Source organism: Thamnophis elegans, chromosome 6, assembly GCF_009769535.1.
Source record: "Thamnophis elegans isolate rThaEle1 chromosome 6, rThaEle1.pri, whole genome shotgun sequence".
Taxonomy (NCBI): Eukaryota; Metazoa; Chordata; class Lepidosauria; order Squamata; family Colubridae; genus Thamnophis; species Thamnophis elegans.
In genome coordinates this window covers 36,839,575-36,862,916 of record NC_045546.1, presented here as the reverse complement: position 1 = coordinate 36,862,916, position 23,342 = coordinate 36,839,575, and positions in this window count along the sequence as shown.

Genomic DNA, 23,342 nt, shown 5'->3' with positions numbered 1-23,342 from the left:
CTGTGAGTTTTTAAAAAGTCCCAATTTTTTTTTTAAGCAAAAGGAAAAATCTGCAAAAAGTCACAGGGAGCCCCGGGAATTGTTCCTCGCGAAGCATCATGGTCGTAGAGAATACAAATGAAGGTACTTATCTCCCCGCCCGGCTCCGTGTGCTTGTATTCAAATCGGAGTCACACTGAGTCCCATTCAGAGGGCAGAGGGACATTGTGCTTTTTTTGTTTTACCTATGTTCTCACGACCATGCAAAGGTGGGTTTGTGCTACAAGGATCTTTCTTTTTTTCCCTGTCTGCTGTTCCGATTGCAGTCATCCTTTGCTGCAGATTAAGCACCGTTTCTCATTCCTTGAAAAACTGGGGAAATGGCAGGGCTGCTTCCCTCCCCCCTTTCCTTGCAGCACCCTCGGTTGCAAAATGTTCCCCTGATTTGGTTTATAAGTTTGCAGCAATGCAATCCAACAAATAGGAAAGTTTTAATAAGATTTTCTGACTTTATTTGGTCCTCTGCTGCCCCCCTACCACCAACCCGTTAGCCCTTGGGTTTTGTCCCCCCAAGGAGAGAGTGGGAAGGAAAGGAAGGGAGGAGGGAGGGGGAAGGAAAAGAAGAAGGGAGGGGGAGAAGATGGAAGGAGAAAAGATGGAAGGAAGGAGAAAGAATAGAGGAAGGAGGAAGAGAAGTAGGAATATGGAATAAGAAAGAAAGGAAGAAAAGAAGAAGGGAGGGAGAAAAGAGGGAAGGAGGTAGGAAGAGAAGGGGAGAGAGGGAAAGAGAGAAAGACAAAGAGGATGAAGTTGATAGGCAAGAGGAAGGAGGAAGGAAGGAAGAAAAGGGAGGGAGAGAGGAAAGAAGAGAAAGATAGAACTAGAAAGGAAAGAAGGGAGGAGGGAGGAAAGGGAAGAAGGAAAGAGCAGAGGAAAGACAGAAAAGGGAAGGTAGATAGGCAGAAGGAAGGAAGGGAGAAGAGCAGAGAAGAAGAAGAGAGAAAAGAAAGAGAGATAGGCAGAAAAAAAAGAAGAAATAGAAGGAAGGGAAGGTGAAAGGATGGAAGGAGGAAGGAACAGAAGCGAAGGAGAAGAGAGATGGAAAGAGCAGAAAGACAGAGAAGGTAGATAGCAAAAGAAAGGAAGCTGAAAGAATGGAAGGAGGAAGGAAGAGAAAAGGAGGAAGGGAGTGAGTGAGGAAAAAAGAGAGGATGGAAGGAGAAAGGAAGCAAGAGAGGGAAAGAGCAGAAGACGGATAAGGTGAAGGTAGATAAGCAAGAGGAATGAAGGAAGGAAGAAGGAAGGATGGAAGGAGGAAGGAAAAAGAAGGGGTTGCATTTTGTCAGGCTGACAGTTCATTCCTAGATCGGGTTCCCCCGTCTCCCCCAGCCCTTCTGCGCAAGATATCAGCAGCCCCCGGGCTGCGGGCTCCTCCCACTATGAACAACTTTCGCTTTTGCTGCCAATGCAAGCAAACTCCTTGGCCTTTTTGTTATATTAATTTCCCTTGTAACGCATGTGTCAGCACAGCTGGCAACGCTCCTGCAGCACCTCCACTGGAGAGGAAGAGTGGATAGGAGCTGAACGACGTCCCCTCATCCCAGACCCCAGAACAACTATTGCCCTCCCAGACGCGGCACACTTCCTCTACCTGCCCGCGTCGCATCTCTGCAGGTAAGCCAAAAGGTTCTTTCTCGCTGGCCAGAAGGTTCAATCCTGTCGCCTCATTCCTTTGAGTGAGGTGTCTCGAGGAGGGGAAAACGTTTAGTGACGAAAGTTACAATGGCATTGAAAAAAGTGACTGATGACCATTTTTCACATTTAGCAACCGTTGCGACCATTTCTCACACTTAGCAACCGTTGTGACCATTTCTCACACTTAGCGACCATTGCAGCATCCTCATGGTCACGTGATCAAAATTTTGATGTTTGGCAACAGATTCATTTTTATGATGGCTTCAGTGACCTGGGGTCATGTAATCGCCTTTTGTGATCTTTTGACAAAATATAAAATTTTTAATCAAGCCCCCCCCCCCCCCGGTCAATGGTGTCCCTCTTTACCAATCTGAAAATCTGGTCACCTTAATCTACCCACCCAGACATCATCACGGACCTTCTGTGCACACTCCCGATATCAAACCAGTAGTGAAGATAAGAGGATACTATTACTGGCCTTAACCACTATCCAAACTGTCTGTCCTTACCACCTATTGCTAATTAGCCAGTTTCATAATTATTGCATCCATTCCATAAAATGTCCAATGGTGTTATTTGACCAGTGTGACAAAAACTACTTTTTATGCTAAAACAATTCAAAATACAAAGTTTCCAGCTAGAAAACTGGTTGCCAAAAAAAAAAAACCTGGATATTCCATACCAACATTACAACATGTTCTATCCTGTGAGGTGAGTGCTTATTTTTCTGATATAAATATAGTAAATATTCTGTGCAAACCTATCTATCTCAAACAGAATATCTACTACATTTATACTTTAAGACACTGTTAAATCTCTTAAAGTTTAAAGTAAATAAAATGGTCCTATATTTTATCATAGGTCCCTGGACCCTTTTAAAAATTGTTTTATGAAGTCTCACAGAAAAAAAAGGAGCTCCACTTTAAAATCTCCTGGGTTTTCTCAGTGTCAGATATGACAACACATTTTAACAAAATTATCTTAGTACTCTAGGGAAGAACAGATCTCTATGACAAAACTGTTGTCCTCTACTAGAACGTTCTGTTGAAACCACTGCCAGACTCACTCAATGGAGCCGAGGTGGCGCAGTGGTTAAATGCAGCACTGCAGGCTACTTCAGCTGACTGCAGTTCTGCAGTTCGGCTGTTCAAATCTCACTGGCTCAAGGTTGACTCAGCCTTCCATCCTTCCGAGGTGGGTAAAATGAGGACCCGGATTGTTGTTGGGGGCAATATGCTGACTCTGTATACCGCTTAGAGAGGGCTGAAAGCCTATGAAGCGGTATATAAGTCTAACTGAAAAGTGTGGTGCATGGAGTTTCCTTTTAAAAGATTTTTTTATACTACCTTTATTATTTTTATAAATAACTCAAGGCAGCCTTATGTAATATTTCCTCTTCCTCCTATTTTACCCACAATAAAGCCTGTGAGGTGTGGGGCTAAGAGAGCACTTGGCCCAAAGTTGCCCAGCAGTTGTCATGCCTAAGGAAAGCTGAGACTTCACTGTCCCTTGATTTAGGTACAAGAGAAAGAAAGAAGGGGGGGGACAGGGGAAGAGGGGGGGGAGAGTGAGAGAGAGAAAAGAATTATGTAGTAACAATGCCATCACAAACCAGAAGCCACATTACTTTAGACTAAGCCAAAATTCTTCCCCCAAATGTTTACAAAATTCTGCAAATGTAAACATTCATTTTTACCATTTCCTTGATTTGACTTGTTTGGTAAGTTTTCTGAAATTTTAGAAGAATATCACTTTTTATCATAGGCCAGCTGAAAGTTTCTATCTATATCCTCTAATTATTTCTTTCTTAAAAATTTTAAAGTTGGAGCTTTTTAAGGCCTTGAGAATTAAACAATCTAAAATGAAGTGGTATTACAGTTCCAGGAGGTAGAACTAGTGAGACATCATTACTGAAAGATTGTTAAAACATCTTCTAGTTTCACTTCTCAGATTGATGTATATTTTATGTGGTATAAACAATATAATATAGTGTCATTCCAACACATTCCTGAAAGTTATGGAGAAAGTCTTGCATTGCTGGAAATAGGTTCAAGCTTTTAAAATGAAATTGAAGAAGAAAAATACAGTGGAAATGTTTGATTTTTTTAAATATCAAGAAACACAAACATTCCAAAAATTCTAAGGAATTTTTATTTTTCCCAAGTCTTTTGGGGAGTATCTTTCTTTAGTTTTCACATAACTTATCCATAATATCCAAGAATTAAAAAAAGACACCCTTCAAATCCAGTTAAAAGTATTGCTCACCGTACAGATTTTTAAAAAATCGACTATACTGGAATTCTTGTCAAATTGAAACACATTTTATTATTTAGGATTAATATTCAGGACTAGATACTAGCTCCAACTGTAAGACATCACTACTGGAAATGTTACATTCTAAAATGAATTAATAATGTTTTATTGCTATTACAATAATTATTCATTGATAATCAAACATTCAGTGAGGCAGAAATCAGTTTTTCCTATTTCTACAGTTTACAATAAAACTAAACAAGAGATTTCTTGTATTTTATCTAATGCAGTTCCTGCACTTTGGTAAATATTAAATGAAGTGTCAATATTATTTGAAATTGATCTTACAATATTACATTTACTCTTTACTATTTCATTGCAGAAACGGGATTCTTTTGCAAATCTAACCATGGCAATGCTATTTAACTATGAAGTAGTATTGAGTAGTATTTTTTTTCTTGTAAAAGCTTGGGAATATCTGCAAACAAAAATTGTAAGAAAAAACATGCTGTGCAGAAAAATGAATTCCCTTATAATTGGTATTTATAAAGTTGGTAATAACTGTATAATAAAGAAAGCTAAGTGAAAGATGTGCTTTGTTATAAAACAGCTATACTTTTAGATGTCCAATCTTTTAGTTTGTGGTATTCTTGCTATCTTTGTTAAAATCAATGCTTTCATTTTGCGAGCTGGTAAGATAGACATATTCAAATGGTTTTTATTTTCCTCTTTAATGAACCTTTCCCTCTGACAATAGAATATTGACTGAAGCGCCTGGATTTTATTGACAAAGCTTTACATGTTTTCTGAACCCATACATTCTAAAGAACCATACAAGAAATGATTATATCTCCTGTAATCGTTTGGTAGAGTTGGGGATGACCGCACAATATCTCCCTAAAAAATAAACATGAACAGATTTACAAAATACAAAAATGATAAAGGCCTGGATTTAGATTGGTGTACTACTAACCTTGCTTTAATTCTACATTAGCAGTTAAAATAACATGCCTTTTTTCAGTCCAAAACTTCAAATGCAGGTGAGCCAAATGTATTATTTGTACATATATTATCTTGAGTAGTTAGGAGTATTTTGCACATTAGATAAGCAAAGGAAACTTACTGTTTTCACTAGTGAGGAAAAAGTTATTGTATCATTAGCCCTAGACAAGGCTGTTTAAGAGATTTCACTGTAAAAAATAAAATAGTATGCCATTCCTCAATCTCCAACCTCCAAAGGTTATTATACTAGGTAACCTATGCCCCATTGGGTCATTGTTTCAAGGTACAGTATTTCCTTCCCTACATAGGATGGCCACAATAGAGCAAATATTAATGGGAGAAGGAGCAACTTCTTAACTTCCTGCCTGATTCCCTAAGGAGTTTCCTATGTCATGGAGCATCAGAAATCCTTCCTTCCTTCCTCCCTTTCTTCCTCTCTCCCTCTGTCCCTCCCTCTCTGAAAATGGAGGCCAGTGTGTTAGTGACCATCCTTGGGCTTCTTTCCAGGTTTTTAGTCAATATTAAATATGCAGAGCAAATTCTTAAACAGTGTTTAGCAGATACTGAGCACCAATTGGGCCTAAGCAGGTCCAGCCTTCATTGCAAGGTACATTGCTTTTCCCGTACATATTTAACCAACATTGAGATACCGAACCACTGGAGGACCTTTATTTTGGCATAATTTCAGGTCTTCCCCTCAGCTGTCCATAAAGGCTGATACAGGTAAAGTCCTACTTGGACAGACAATGCCCCTCTGACTCTGGACAGAGCATGTTCTTCCAGTGTTTGTACTACAAAGATATTTCTACTAGTCTCATCTTGCCAATACTGTTTAAATATCAGGCTGCACGGAACAATTTTACATCTCTTGTTGTTTGCAGACACTAATTCTGCTACAACATATATTATTACCAGGTTCTGTGGAATAGCAATTACAACCATCAGATGATGACCTAGGTCTCAAACTAGACTTAATGAGTATTCACTTATTACTTAAGAGTGTTGTGTATTGTGATATTCAATTAGACACATTTTATATTTCCCTGTTTTTAATTAATTTAGTCCCTTTTATAGCTTTTTAATGTACTGTGTGTGTGTGTGTGTGTAATATACATACAGTATATTAGATGTTTTAAAATGTTTCTAATCTTGTGTATTTTATTTTGTTTAGCTTTTAAAATTATTAAGTTTGTATCTCACTCTTCTTATGCTGGTCTATGAGTCTAATCTGATGTAAAATAGCTTAGATGTAGAAAATACAAAATGATTCAGTCAGCTATCTAGCAACCATTTTAGTGTTAGAGTTTTCAGCTGCCAAAAAGAGATTGTCACTTTCTTCTTCATTTCCTGATATTTTAATCTTGTTCTCTTCCTTTGAAGGCATTTTAAATGATATTAAGAATACATGGAAGGTTTTGTTCATCCCACTCATGTCTGCTCTTATTACCATTTATGTGTTATTATGGATGGGTTGGGGGGGGAACTAAAATCATATAGATAGCTTGTCTGGAGCAGGTCCGTTTAAAGCATTTCAGTCATGAATATCAGAGTAGTTCTATAATCCTCTACTGAATTATTTGCACAACCTTGTGAATTAGGTGAGGAAGGGAGTCAGTTTCATTCCAGATAAGATTAAATCTGATTGGGACTAAGTCCCTTTTGGTTAGAATTGAGTCAATGATCAGTTTGGACTTTAAAATACATGCTTTTCCCATCTTGTGTTACAGAAAAAAAACACAGAATAACAGTTGGAAGTGACCTTGGAGATCTTCTAGTCCAAGCCTCCTGCCCAGGCATGAAACCCTACACCACTTCAGACAAATGGTTATCCAATATCTTCTTTAAAGATTCCAGTGTTGGAGCATTCTGGAGGCAAGTTGTTCCGCTGATGAATTGTTCTGACTGTCAGGAAATTTCTTCTTTGTTCTAGGTTGCTTCTCTCCTTGATTAGTTTTTACCCATTGCTTCTTGTCCTGCCCTCAGGTGCTTTGGAGAATAGCTTGACTCCCTCCTTTGTGGCAGCACCTGAGATATTGGAACACTGCTATCGTCTTCCCTGGTCCTTCTTTTCATTAAACTAGACATACCCAGTTCCTGCAGCTGTTCTTCATATGTTTTAGCCTTCAGTCCCCTAATCATCTTTGTTGCTCTTCTCTGCACTCTTTCTAGAGTGTCAACATCTTTTTTACATCGTGGCGACCAAAACTGGATGCAGTATTCCAATGTGGCCTTACCAAAGCATTATAAAGTGGTATTAATACTTCACATGAACTTGATTCTATCCCTCTATTTATGCAGCCTAGAACTATGTTGGCTTTTTTGGCAGCTGCTGCACACTGCTGGCTCATATTTAACTATAAGACAGTTAAGCCCAGCTTTAGATATAACAAATGTTAGCATACAGTATACGTTCATATTTACATGCCAGAAGTTCAGCAGGCAGAATTTCAGACTGTTTCACAAATACAGGAGATTAAATGAATCAAAAAGTAAATTACATTATAAAAGATATATGGATGCATAAAATACCATTAATCCCTGTTAAATCACCTGTTAAAAAAGAAATGTACAAATTTACAATTGCCAGTATGTTTTGGGCCTTTTTTTATATATAGTATCATTTAAAAAATAATGAAGTGGGAAGCATGTACTTTGCATTCTTGATAGCTAACCTATCATGTGTTCTTTTCCCACAATTTAATCCAGATAGTTATTTTATTAGAATTGCTGTTTAACTTTAAGGATTGGTATTGAGCTGTGTTTCCTCAGTCTTCCCCCATCACTTTTGGATTTTGCAGCACACCTTTAAATGGTAAGTCCTTTTACATGTATTTTTTATATATATGTTGGAGTCTTATTGATCGTGAAAAAACTGACAGATAGAAGACCTATTATAAGTCAATCCTTTATTTCTGACAATTTTTCTCTTCCAGTTTGAGTTTTAAAATTCCATGCAGTTTCTAGAAGTCTGCAATACAGAATTCTATGGAGTGTCAAGAAAATCTCCTATGTTAGGGCTATCCCACACACATTTATTGCTTATTTCCATTAAATATTTAAACAATCTCCACCCCTTTTCCATTTAAGAACTATTATTTTTCTTCAGTTCCTCATATCAATTTCTATTGATCTCATTTCCCAGCTGTTGCTAAGGAACACAGGAGAGGGGAAAAGGAACTTACAGTATATATTGCTAATACTCAGACCTCCTTAAACTGGTTAGAGCAGCGTGTCTAATCTGACCACACAGTATTCAGAACATCTATGAGGCTCAAGAATAAGAAGGAAAAAATTATTACACAAGCATTCACACGCATAAAGCAGCATGTTTATTCCCCATCAATTTCTTTAGTGTCTACTTTCATACTATGGCATCATTAACATCAGCAAGTTATTATTTATTAGTGTATGATGAGAACATGACAGAAATAAACATACTGTATATACACAATTCACGTAATTATAAGAAAAACGTCTATGGGGGTATGGCAGTGGCCTCATAAGTGAATGTCAAATTTAGCTATCTGGGGAATTGCCTCTGTTATTGCTCTATACAGATCTTCTGGGGAATCAGAAACTGCATTTTGTGGGCAATATTGCACAATATGTTTAATAGTTTCCATATCAGCACCACAATCGCAATAAGGGCATCTTTCTATTCCCACTGATATAGGGCAGTGGCACTGCTTCCGGTATCACACATAAGTCTGTTCAATGTCAACCAGACATAGTGAGACAGGTTACAACCAGGTGCTTGGTAGAGGGATCACTAATGATCAAGCCACAAGAAGAGGCCTTGTACCATTCTTCTCTCCAGGCAGTCTTGGGTTAAACTGGATAGATGTTAACTGCCTAACTGTTTTCCAAGCTGGTCTATGGGGTTTCAATCTTGTGATGGGCTGTGCATCGTCCTGGTGAATAAGGAGGGCCTTGTTCAGAACTTTGACTGTAGTTGAATGAGAACTTATTGTCTTTTAATAGTATGATATTGCTATGTACTGGTAACAGTGCATAGGTGTAGGATGCAATGTGCCAGAGATTATATCCATTGTCTGGTGGACTTGGACATTGATCATTTGGTGTGAGCGCTGTTAAGCCAAACACTGGTACAATACTCCGTTGGAATAAATCAAAGCCAAGGTTGTTGTTTGAAGGGTGTTAGCATCAGCACCCCAGGATGTTCCAGCCAGTCTGTTCAGTAAATGGTTGTAACTTTTCGATTAGGCAGCTGCTTTTTTTCCAGATGTTGTCATAAAGTTGGTGATCCATCCAGTGTTACCCCTCCAGTACCTTGGAGAGTTATACATTGTAAAATGGTTCTGGAACTTAATTGAAGGTTAATAATTTGCATACATATTGCTGAGGTGGAATGTAACTACTTCTGTTTTATTAGGCTTTGCTGAAAGTGCCATTTTTGAAGTAGTCATCCAGCTTCTGGAGATCTTGAGAGAGGATATACTCTGCCTGCATTACTGAAGATAGCTGTTTGGACTGTGAAATTGATATTATTGGCATAAATAAATTTCTGAGAAACAATTTCAGGCAGGTCCTAGAGCTACAAGTTAAAAAGAGTCTGGAATAGCTCTGATCCTGGTGGTAGTCCATTATTCAACTTATACCTGCTTCTATTGAATTATGTGAAAACTGAAATAACTGTAACTCAACATGTTGTCAATCAAGGCAATGGTGTTACGGCAAGGTATAACTTGATTAGTTTGAGGAGAACTCCTTCTCTCCAGTCAGTATTGTAGACCATTGAGAGGTCAAGAATAACAAAGACATTTTATATGTCTCTATTTGCTGGTGTCCACAGGTCTTCAGTAGTTCGGGTATATTAAATCAAAACTGCAGAATTTGGAGCATTGTGTTCTACCCATGTTAGTAAAGCTCATCTCAACATCTGCAGATCCAGCTTCTTAGGAAAAAAGGTGGAATGGATATGTGTCCTCTTGCCATTATGGTAGGTGATTTAGTGAAAGATCCAATGGGTGAATTAGCATGCTGTATGCCATCAAGAATCTCAATAGATTTTTAACTGGTATTTGGTGGTTCAGCTCTCTCAGAGCAACAATTGAAAAGTCCAGCAGGTAACTACTTCTGATCTGAGCCTATGACAATGAATTCCATGAAGAAATTTGCTGTTGTAGAAAGATGTATTTTAGCAATCCACATAAGTATATTTATCTACTTATTTTAGTCAGATTTTCTTCATTCCAGTATTTCTGAAGTTCTGAAGAGGGAGGCTAGAAAAGTGCCAATAAGCCATTTCATTTATGTTAGGAAAAGGGAGGGCGAGACTAATATCCATTTGCTATGATAGCACTGTTCACAAAGAAAGAAATTGTTTGATATAAGGACATTGAATAATTTATGCAATATTTAATAATGCAGTAAACTAGGGAGAGTTCAGCAAGACAGGCATGGCACTTTAATTATTTGCCAGCCTTGCTTTTCCAAATAAAAGACACCACATTTAAATCTATTAGAACAAACTATGAACTCAGGCAATAATGCCATCTAATTTGCAAATGAAATGAAACCACAACAGGTAAATCAAAGTCACAGAATGAGAAAGCATCATTTAGGAATATGCATGTATGCATACAGAACAGCAGCGGGAAAAATGCACCACCTTGGAAGATGCCACACAAATGGCCATTAAATGCAGCATTAGATGCACCTACTCATGCTCTGCATAGGCTTGAACCCTCTCAGCCAGATAATCACATGAATTACATACAAATACAAGTTCAAGAATAGAAGTAAAATTAGTATTTTCCTCTACAGGAATGACATTAAGCTGAATACTAAAAGTAAACAAGACATTGACTGATCCTTCTGATATGGACTTCAGGGAACGATATTTAGATGACATTTAGACTGGAGAAGTATGATAGGATGGCAGTCAAGACATGGAAGTTACTTAAGACTGAAGGGGTAGAACAAGTAAAATACTTTGGTATCCCACAATCACATGGGAACCATGAGGAAAAGGCAAGGAAATCAGCAACTTCCAAATGCCATCAAAGGATAAGACAGGTCTGAAGAATCCATTCAATGGGAAGAACAATATCCACACATCAAATGCACAGTATGCTATGGCAGTTATCAGATACTGAACTGGCCAAAGGAGGACATGGAGGCTTCGATGTAAAGACCCAGAAGCTCCTTACAGTATGGGGATTTCCCTTCCAAGTCCAACACCCAAAGATGTGCACCACCTATATAAAGAATGTAGGCTGGGTCTGGTGAGTATCAAAGCCACTGCTTTGGATAAAGTCCAGATCTGCTAGGAGTTCATCAGTAATATGGTACCCAAAGATGAACTCGTGGGAAAATGTCAGAGGCAGGAGTAGACCTAAAGGAAGATAATGCAGTGGAATGACAAAAAAAAGACCCTGCATAGGATGTAAATAGCTGAGGTGGTAGACATTGGGAAATTCTACCAGTGGTATTTAAAGGATGAACTAATATACAGCACTAAGACACTGATCATCGCAGCACCAGATCCATAGAAGTATGAAATCTACCCCAGTAGGCAGAAGCCAAATTACAGATTATGCAAAGGGTCTCAGATATAGTTCAATACATAGTAGAAGGGCGTAAGATGCAGACGGGAATAGCATAGGCTGATCAGCACAACCAAGGAGCTGGCATTGTGTATTGGAAAATCTGTAGTGTATGGGTTAGAACCTCCCAGGTCCAGATGGGAGATTTCTCATAAGATCATGGAGAATAAGAGGGCTAAAATCTAGACAGACAAGTAAGTACTTGGCAATCAACCAGACATCATACTAATAAACAAAGACCAGAAGATAGTACAGATGATAGATGTAGCAGTGTGAAGTGACAACAACATCAAGAAGAAAGGGTATGAGAAGCTGGAGGAGTACCAGGGACTGAAGGAGGAAAGAATGTGGAAAGTAAATGTCAAAGTGGTTCCAGTAGTATTTGGAGCACTTGAAGCTGTGAATCCTAAAATGGAAAAGTAATTCCAACAGATTCCAGAAACAACATCAGGACTCTCTATCAAGATCAATGCAGTGCTAGGAACAGCTAAGGCATTGCATAGAAATTCCTGGGCCTTTGGTAGAAGATTCAGGATTGAAGAAGATTAATAGATTATCAGAGTTGGAAGGGATCTTGTAGGTCATCTAGTGTAATCCCCCTACACCATATCTGACAAATGGCAGTCCAGTCTCTTTTTGAAAGCTTCCAATGATGAAGTTCCCACAACTTCTGAAGGCAAACTGTTCCTTTGGTTGATTGTTTCTCACTGTCAGAAAATTACTCCTTGTTTCTAGGTTGAATTTCTCCTTGATCAGTTTCCAACCATTATTCCTTGTCTGGCCTTTGGATGCTTTGGGAAATAGTTTGATCCTCTCCTCTCTGTGGCAGCTCCTTAAATATTGGAACACACTGCTATCATGTCTCTCCTTGTCCTTCTCTTCACTAGACTAGCCATGCCTAGTTCCTGCAACCATTCATTGAAGGTTTTAGCTTCCAGTCTCCTAATAATCCTGGTTGCTCTTCTCTGCACTTTTTCTAGTGTCTCAACATCTTTTTTATAGTGTCGTGATGAATACTGAATGCAGTATTCTAGGACTTTATAGAGTGGTATTAGTACCTCACTTGATCTTCATTGTATCTCTCTGTTAATGCAATTTAGGATTGCATTGGGTTTTTTTGGCTGCTTCCACACACTATTGGCTCATATTTAGTTTGTTGTCCACAAGGCTTTAAGATCCCTCTCACAGTTGCCTGGTTTCACCCAATCTATGTGTACTTTTGATTTTCTTGTCTAAGTGTAAGACTTTATTCTTCTCTACATTGAATTTATTTTGTTAGATAGGGCCCAGTGTCCATCTGGATCTTGAGCTTATCATCTAGGCTATGCCTGCCAGTTTAATATCATCCACATATTTGGTAAATTCCCCTTCTATTTCCTTATCTAAATCATTTATGAAGATATTGAAGAGTGCTGGGCCTAAAAGGAACCTTGTGGTACCTCACTTCTTACTCCCCCTCATGTAGATGTTACATAGGGGAGGTGTGTGTGTGTGTATGTGTGTGTGTTTGTGTGTGTGTGTTAATATAAAGTTCAGAGAATAGAAACTACATTAAAGAAAGGGATTGTTCTTGCTCTCATATCTGCTGAAGAGCTTTTATCTGATTCTTAAAACCATGCCAGCTGCATATTAGAGAAACATAGCCAAATATATGATTTATGAATTATCTTGGAGCAATTATATGTTTAGAGAAATAAATGGCATCCTGGCATATGTAATGCTTTTCAAATATGCTACCTTATGCTTCTTCATTTTTTAAAATTGTTTTTTTAAAGGTCTATTGGAAGGTGGGTTTAGCAATAATAGCCAAAAGCACAATATGTTCTATTTATCTTGGTTGATTGTTTTTTTCTGCCTTTGCAATTTACACCTAAATTCAATTTACACCTTTGCAATTTACATCTTTATAGTTAAGACCCAATAGAATGGTCATTCAGCTTTTTCATTATTTTTGTTTGTTTTTTAAAGAAAAGAATACATTATGCATTTTTCATTTTAAATATTCATTAATGTAGTGGAATGTTAATGGATTTGTTATATACATTCAAAATTATTTAATAAGTTAAAAAATTTAAATCACATCAATTTAAACTTTCATGTCAGCACAGACAGAGATGTGTATGGATTGCTTTTTAAAAGATCAGAGCATTTTGTCATTTTCAATTAAATCACAGATCTCATTTTTTGCAGAATTATGCCTCTCCAAATTGGAAGATTTAGTGGAGCAGATCTATCTGTGTGGTTGCTAAGAATTGACAATGGCTTGATGGCAAATAATCAATCAAAAACTGGAAGGTTAGACACAATCCAACTTGCCTCTGTCTATAATATGTCTTGGAGTCAGTGTCGACTCCTGGTGTCTGCTCATATATTTCCCTGCAGAATTCTTGGCAACATTTTTTTTGAAGTAGTCTGCCATTGCCTTCTTTCTAGAGCAGAGTGCACAAGTCTTAAAGTTGCCAAATTTGGGGAGCCCTGTTCTAGACCATGGAGAAAGTGACACACCCAAAAGTCGCCCAACTGGCTTCATTCCTAAAGTGGGATTAGAACTCCCAGTCTGTCAGTATTAACTTTAATCACTCAACCAAATTGCCTTTCATAAATCATCTTGGATAGATATATGGACAACATATAAATTTAATACATAGTTAATAATAATGATAATGTTCTTTAGTATTAAATAACATTGAAACAAATTGGACTCTTCCTTGGAAATATATCTGAAAGGATTAAATGATTTTAACATTTCCAGAAGAATTTAATAGGTTACACTGCTAAAATTAGAGTGAAGCTTAAGAGATTATGCAAAGGGACAGTTAATAGTGGATGTTTTTTTAAACAACAGATACAGCCCTTAATCAAAGTGTGCATAGATAATTTTATTCTTTCAACCAGTTCTTTCAGATTACAGTCTTCAGTGAGTATAAAGCATATAATTACAAAATGTATTCAATGAGAAAATAGCTCTGTAAAGACAGTAAATAAGATATTTCAGTCTTGGGAATTAAACAACTATTATTTGTTTTTTAAAGAATTCGTTGAAGATGGAACTTTTCCTCTTAAAATAAAATTATGTTGAACTAGGGCTGTGTCATTATTCTACTCTTCTCAGCTACACATTTGGAATGTCCTAATTACAACATTAATAATTACAAAGGGATAATTGCTACCATATGAACATAATGATTTGCTCATAGGTACCAGGCATCAGTCCTAACAGGTGGACATCAGAAGAAATATATATTTGGAGTGAGGTAATGTTCCTGTCTTACTTCAAGTTCAATATATAATAGTTTTTCACATAAGTAATGCAAAGAAAGATATGTGATAAAGATCCAACATTCTTGGATATTCAGATGATACTACAAAAGTGCCAATTTGACTCTCATAAAACCTCTACCATCCAGTGTCAATAATACAGGTTGATCAACCAGTGGCTTCACTCACTATAAAGCAGATTGCTGTGTTTTTGATGTAAATTTATCCTTGTCACTCTCTTTATCAGGATTTTATAGTATTTAAAATTTCTGATAAATCTATCAGATGAAAAAGTATGAACAAATAAGGTAGGCTCCTATCATAGGAAATACTTTAAATGGCTAAATATTAGACACAGCTGCATTTTACTATTGTACAGTATATGACACATTCTTTTACAGTGCCAAATATGGTTGTAGGCTTCCCTAATATTTTTAGGATCAGCAATGTTAAAAGATTTTTTTTTGTGTGTTAATCATATACTTCTATAAAGTGTATTAGGCAGACTTGTAAAATCTTGCACTAGCCAGCATTTTCATGTATTGAAAAATCCCGCCTTTGTGATAGATTTATTGATTTAATTAATTAACTAGATTTTCAATGTCTCAGCAGCAACCTCAAATCTCCTTCTACTTCCATTGTTGCTGCCACAGTACAGATATCAGTTCTACGAAATAGGTTCCATTAGCTTATGCACATATCAAAAGTTTAGTATGGTTTGTTTGCTTGCTTCCATTATACTAATGAATAAGACATTTAAGATTTAGTGAAATGCTTTATTAACAATACTAGTAATGGAAATAATATGCTGGTTACTAATAAGCCAAAAACTTTCTTGAAAGTTTCCTGAACGTTAATCTCATATTTGACTAGACATACATAAATATGTCAGTAAACATGAAGGTATGCTAGGATTATTAAGAAAAATGTTGTTCAAAATGTTGCACATATTTTTCATAACCTGAACGAGCAGTTCCTGGCTGTTGAAAGCTACATCTTTTTAACTGTTCCTTTCTAAAATATACATGTTGTTGTTAGTTGCAAAGTCATGTTCGACCCATCGTGACCGCATGGACAATGTTCCTGCAGGTCTTCCTGTCCTCTACCATCCTCTGGAGTCCATTCAATCTCACACATACTGCCTTAGTGACTCCATCCAGCCACCTCATTCTCTGTTGTTCCCTTCTTCTTTTGCCCTCAATCTTTTCCAGCATTAGCTCTTCTCCAGTGAGTCCTTCCTTCTCATTGGGTGACCGAAGTATTTGAGTTTCATCTTCAGGATCTGGCCTTCTAAAGAGCAGTTAGGGTTGCTCTCCTCTAGGACTGACCAGTTTGATTGCCTTTCAGTCCAAGGGACTTGCAGGAGTCTTCTCCAGCACCATAGTTCAAAGGCCTTAATTCTTTGGCGCTCAGCCTTTTTTTTAGCCTTTCAGCGCTCATATATTTTCAGAAATAGAAAAAAATACCAGCCTCTAGTATTTTAGTGAACTCTTATATACAAATCAAAACTCATTGATTTTTTTTTAAAAGATCTATCATCTATATATATATATATATATATACATATATATATATATATATATATAATATCCTAACATTTGGTGACATATTTTAAATTGATCCACTTTGTTTTTTTATCCTGAAATAACTTTATATTGTAGAAAATGAAGTCTCTGTGTGTGTGTGAGAGAGAGTGTGTGTGTGTGTGTGTGTGTGTGTGTGTGTGTGTGTTTGTAGTTGCTACTTCATATTGTTCTGATCCAAGGAAAGCAATCATTGGACTTCTAAAAGTTTCAAATTGTGCCTCCTATAATCCTATAGAGCATGAACTATGATAATTGAAGTTGAAAGGAATTGAAATGGAGAAATGCTTGGAGTAGAATACATGTTCTCTTTACTTCTGAGCAGTGTATTTTTTTAACTTATTCTAAATCAGCAAATGGATATTGCTATTTTTAGTATTAGCTACCTACCTACAGATACAACATCAACCTATTATTATCCATTCATTCCATAAAATATTCAGGTGTGGATTTTTTTTTTTACTCTCCTTCATTTTATACTGTGTGCTCAGTATCTTTCTCTTTCTCCTTTTAACTGTAGGTTGAGAACTAAGGCTGTATCAATTGCCTGTGGAGCCCTATATCATATTAAGTACTGTGTACAAGGCTAAAATGTAGCTTAGTTATTCTTTTTTGAAAACAGGATAAATAAAAACAGAAGGAGGAAGGAGGAGAAACAGAGGAAAAATGATAAAAGGAAAGAGAAGACACACATAACCCTTTTTTTAAAAAAAAAATGGGAGACTGTTGAAGATCACTGTCCCTGAGAGGTCTTGGGCAATAAATTTCTACATAAGCACAAGCAAAAAAAAACCTCATTTAAAAAAACCCTTCTTTTTCCCGGTATGAAAACTATGGTTAGATTCATTTCGATTCAGGTTTTTCCACTAATAATTAAAAACAGAAATCTGTCATTTTAAAAGCAGAGGCAGTAACAAAAACCCTGACACTCTAGCAGCTTTTTATTCCTTTCCATACAAATGTCACCCATTCAAAACACAAATTGCCAGACCTTGCAGAATCTGTAGGTATTGCCTGAAGACAGACCCTTGGATACCTTGCATAGAGCAGCAGTAGGTTTAAAGAGCAAGTCAAAGCATGCTAAGGACCTCTTCCATTTGCAGCCGCTGCAGGAGGAGGAAGGGTAAATGGAGCAGAGGCCTAGTGAGGCATTACTAATCTGAGAGGACAGTTCAGGCTTGTCATAGACCTATTGCTGATAATAAAATCTGAATCTAACCACTGACTGGAATCCACTGGAGACTCGCGGCTTCTTTAATATTTAAAGCTGTGGAAGGACTTGACACGGAGGTGGATTAAATAGCACTCGTTTGCGTGCAAATTCTTACTTAGGCAAGTTGCAGCAGACCAGTCTGTGTGCATGTACACTCAGGCGGACACCTCTGCAAAGGCAACTAATTATGACATTCCATTAGTCCAGACTCACTGTCGCAATTGGTCCTGAGTAGTCATGGCTGATTTATTTCGATTAGTCTTCCCAGGCTCAAAGAGTAATGACGAATGTATGTTTTGGCTGCAAGAAAGTGGTAGCAATCACGATACCACCAAAACATCAAAACAGAAAGGAGGGTTGCCTGTTAACATGCACACTGCTCAATTCCCAGGGTTGAGCATCAAGCTTAATTCAGCTCAAGTGACTGCTTAGAGGCCTCTGTAGCTCACCAGCCATATAAAGTGCTTTAACTAGCCTGGAAGTGGAGTAGGTGGGGAGGAAAGAAAACCTGTTTTTTCCTCCATATAAAAAGACACTGCCTTCTGTGTACAGCTGGAGAGGGAGGGAAGACGTCTGCTGTAATAATAGGTTTTGATATAAGGGAAGCCTTTAAGGAATAGGTACCAAAACAAATAAGATAATAATAATAATCTTATAGTTATTATAGGAGAAAGAATTAGAGGAAAATATAAATTCAAAGACCTGCAAATAGAAGTAGAATGACCATAGCAAAAAAAAGACAAAGTAATAGATTCCCTGGGGGCAATCCCAAAACATCTGGAGCACCCCTTGAACACTATCACTTTCACAAAATCATCACCAGTCAATTGCAAAAGGAAATGTTATTGGGAGCAGCTGACATCCTGTGGCCATAGCTTTAACACCATCAAACACCTGCCCACCCTAAGATCCTTGGAAAAGACTGGATTGGTGGATAAAAATGGCAATTCCAGTTTAAATATCTGCAACCAATAACAATGATAATAACATCTATCTCTGCAGAAAATAAATATATATTAAAAAGTCAAATATTTCCAGTTTTTCAGTTTCAGAAAATTGTAAGGGACAGGTTATATGAAGAGAAGCTTTGTGGTTATTAGAGAATGGAAGGGAAACAATTTCTCTCATTGGAGGGAAGGAAACATGGATCCTAATGCAAAAACCTTTTGTTAGGCCACCAATCATTTTCACTTCTAACTGACATAGGTATATACACGTACCAATTCATATATGTGGAATTCCTCCCTGGGTCAATTTAAGATTCCTAATGTGTGACAAATTATATATGTACCTATTTATTCAGATTAGGCAGGGATGGTATTCAGCAGGTTCTGACCAGTTCTGGAGACCAGTAACGGAAATTTTGAGTAGTTCAGAGAACTGGTAAATACCACCTCTAATTGACCCTGCCCCATCTATTCTCTGCCTCCGAATCCCAGCTAATCCGGAGAAAATGGGGATTTTGCAGTAACCTTCCCCTGGAATGGGAGGGAATAGAGGTTTTACAGTATCCTTATCCTGTCATGCTCAGCAAGCCATGCCCACTAAACCACGCCCACAGAACTAGTAGTAAAAAAAATTGAATCCCACCACTGATATTAGGCCCATTCAAATCATTCATACTACCTTTGATCAGGGACATAGTTTGCCCTTTCCATGATGGGAAAGTTCAGTAATGCATTCCATGATTCATTCACAGATTATTTCAACAAGTTGAAGACTTGAATGAAACTCTCCTATGAAATTTATTATTTTTGTGCTATTTCTCGACTGCCAGAAATTCAATTCTCACCAACTCAAGGTTGACTCAGCCTTCCATCCTTCCAAAGTTGGTAAAATGATGACCCAGATTGTTGGGTGCAATATGCTGACTCTATAAACCACTTTGAGAGGGCTGTAAAGCTGTAAAAGCACTATGAAGTGGTATGGTGCTAAGTACTACTGCTATTTAATGACCATTTGAAGTTACAACAGCACTTTAAAAAAAAAGTGTTTTTCACATTTTTGACCATTGCAGCATCCCCATGGTCATGTGATCAAAATTTGGACCCTTGACAACTGGCATGTATTTATGTGTCCCAGATCATGTGATCATGTTTAGTGACCTACTGACAAGCAAAGTCAACAGAGTAGCCAGATTCACTTAACAGCCATGTTACTATTTAACAACTACAGTGAGTCACTTAGCAACTGTGGTAAGAAAAGTTGTAAAAATAGGACAAAACTCACTTAACAACTCTCTTATGTAGTAACAGAACGTTTGGGATCAATTGTCATCATAAATTGAGGACTACCTCTATTTGCAGTAAACACAACAAAATGTCTTGTAGAGAAAAATTAACCTTAATTTCACAGTCTTAAGCTATGTTGCAAGGACATTATCATTGCATCACTTTCAATATAAATACCCACAAACGTCTCCTTCATCAGGCTTAACCCACTCTAGTCCTAACCCTAACTCTAACCTTAACCTTTAACTGTATGAAGCATGGTATTTTTCTGGCAAAAGCACAGAAGTGATTTGATAATGCCTTTTTGTAAAAGGAAAGCCTTAACTTTTTCAGTTACAATTACAGCCCAGTATTCCCATATGGCATTTAAAATAGGAGCTTAGGAAACTGTCTTGTGTGGACTCCATCCATCATTGGCATTGATTGCCCAAAATTCTCCATGGTTTCTACAAGTTCTTTCAGTGTCACAAATGAACTTTGTATATTGTGCATGGCAAACGTTTGTTATACCAGTTCCATTTCTCTCCTGATTATATATACTACTAGCTGGATTACCCATGCTTTACTATGAAACTATGTGATCGGGCTTAATACTTAAAGCTTGAAATTTAATGTAGCATGTATAACTCTTTATCATCAGAGTGTGTTAATATAAGGCAACTGGCAATCGGAAAAGAGTTCTTTTCACTTGGGGAGGGAGATTAGAATGTCTAAACTCCCAGCCCACAGGTTGGATGAGTCACATTCTGGCCATGCCCATGCCTGGTCTAGCAGAGGGGCAGCATCAGAACTTATTAATATAAGGCAACTAGCAGTTGGAACAGAGTTCTTTTCACATGGGGAGGGGGAGTAGAATGTCTAACTCCTTAGTCTGAGTGTGTTAATATAATACTGTATAAGAAGTACTAATGATCTGATGGTCATTTTGAAAAATCCTTTCTTAGCGAGCACCTAGAAGCCAAGAGGAACATACCTGCCAAATTTCAAGTTTGTAGGCTTTACGGTTCTGGAGATTTCATGATGAGTGAGTGATATTTGCCAGATAGAGAGATGATATATATATATATATATATATATATATATATATATATATATATATATATATATATATATATATATATATATATATATATATATATATATATATATATATAGAGAGAGAGAGAGAGAGAGAGAGAGAGAGAGAGAGAGAGAGAGAGAGAGAGAGAGAGAGATAGATAGATAGAGATAGATAGATAGAGATAGAGATAGAGATAGAGATAGAGATAGAGATAGAGATAGAGATAGATAGATAGATAGATAGATAGATAGATAGATAGATAGAGATAGAGATAGAGATAGAGATAGAGATAGAGATAGAGATAGAGATAGAGATAGAGATAGAGAGATAGAGATAGAGATAGAGATAGAGATAGAGATAGATAGATAGATAGATAGATAGATAGATAGATAGAGATAGATAGATAGATAGATAGATAGATAGATAGATAGATAGATAGATAGATAGACAGACAGACAGACAGACAGACAGACAGAGAGACAGACAGATAAAAAATTGACTTTTACCTTAATCTGGATTTACTATTTTACAATTTACAGAAAAAGTCTATCAAAATACATATTGGAATGCTTATTATGAATGTCTTTCTCTCAAAAAGAGTCACTTCTAAATATATTTCAGCTGCAACTGCATGCTTCAGTTACATGCATACAGATATGTAGTTTGAACCAAAAACAAGTAGATGTCAGAAAAGTATTAAAATCTGACAGAGAACTATGTTTATTATCATATCATGAATGCAGAGCTGGGGATCAGGTCAGTTTGGATCACTAAAAAAAATCATTTTCTTCTATCATCACTAGTTTTATCCTCATCACGCTTCTCAAATGTGAGCTGAACAGCTGAATCACATTTAAACTTTTAAGAAGTCGTGCTTCTAGATCATAATGCCTGCTAACATGTCATTCCATACCTCATTTAATAATTTTATGTTTCTTATATTGTTTGTCATTTTCCATTTCTTTAGTACCATAAACTAGACATTCATATGAATTTGGAGACATAATTATCTTGAAATGTATCTACTCCACCAATATTTGTCTGTATCTTTTAAATGTTTAACTTGTTAACTCAATTTCACTTTTCCACCGTGTGCATTTACCATTTCCTGCCCATCTGAATTCATTAGCTTTCCATTCCTTGTCTGGTAAAACAAACTGCCTTTGATAACCACATTTTCTCCCAGGCAGCACCTGTCACTCCCATAATTTACCTGAATGCCATCAACTTAGCAATATATCTTCCTAAATTTCAGTTTTAATGCATAATTTCTCTCTGCCAATGAAAAAATTCAGAGATCACCTTCATAGGTAGCATACAAACTGAAGCACAAGATATATTGATAATCACAGATATCCAAAAACAGTAAAATTTAAAGTTTTGCTTCCATAGTATGAATAAAAAGATACTTAATCCTAAAAGAATGCCTTTCTATGAAATGATACATTGACAGTTCCAGCTCATGACTACAACCTTGATTAAATTCATCCTTTATCGTTATGTTTTTCCATAGTATCTTTTGTGTAACTTTGTAAAGAAAGACAAAATTCCACCAGTCAACAATTCCAAGTAAGGAGCAAGTCACAATATGAGAAAATAGAAAAGCAAGTCTGCATTTATATTGTGGGTTTTAGTTATTGGGGATATGCACAAACTTTTTTCAGACTTCTTTAACCTCAAATCTCAGACTAGCTCCATATTTTCAAATTCTGTACATCTAATGAAAAGGCAATAAGATGACTTGTTCAAGACCTAGTTTTATAGCATGTTTTCATCCATCCTTCCTTTGTCTATACATTGATTAAGAACAAATTAGCTAGAATAAGAATAATCTTATCTAAAATATTAGTTGGAGGCTTATTATAACCAGTAGTCTATTTCAGTAAGTTCTTACAAAGAAAATGTGGAACTCAATATGTAGTATCTGAGGACCACATTATTAGGAAGCAATAAAAATATGAGAATCAATTATCATAAAAATTTAATGGGGAAGTGTAGAATATGTGTTTGTATATATGTACAGTATATATACATGTGTTCTATAGATCCCCAGTAGATTTTTATGATTTTACTATTTAAACAAGATTTTTGCTACTAATAATGCATTCAAATTGTTAAAATGTAATGCTGTAATGCTTCAACTGTGGACAGAGGCAATCAATTCTATTGATCAGTCCCACTCATAATGAACTGGTTGTAATGACATAATTAGATGCTTATTGCTTTTTATAATTCCCTGCCAAGCAGCTACAGTAAAGTCAAACTATAGCTAAATATCCTTGGAATTCCAGATTTATCAGCATTATGTCAGCCTAATACAACAAAAATAATATATTTTTAACAGGTGAAAAAGAAAGAAAAATAAGAATCTGATGTGCCTATTGTTGTTTTTGCTTATAAAAATAATAAAATAATATGAAAATGGATTAGTTAGTTATAACAAGAAAATAAATAAATAAATTGCTTATTATTCCTGGCAAATGCAGAATTCTTAAAAAA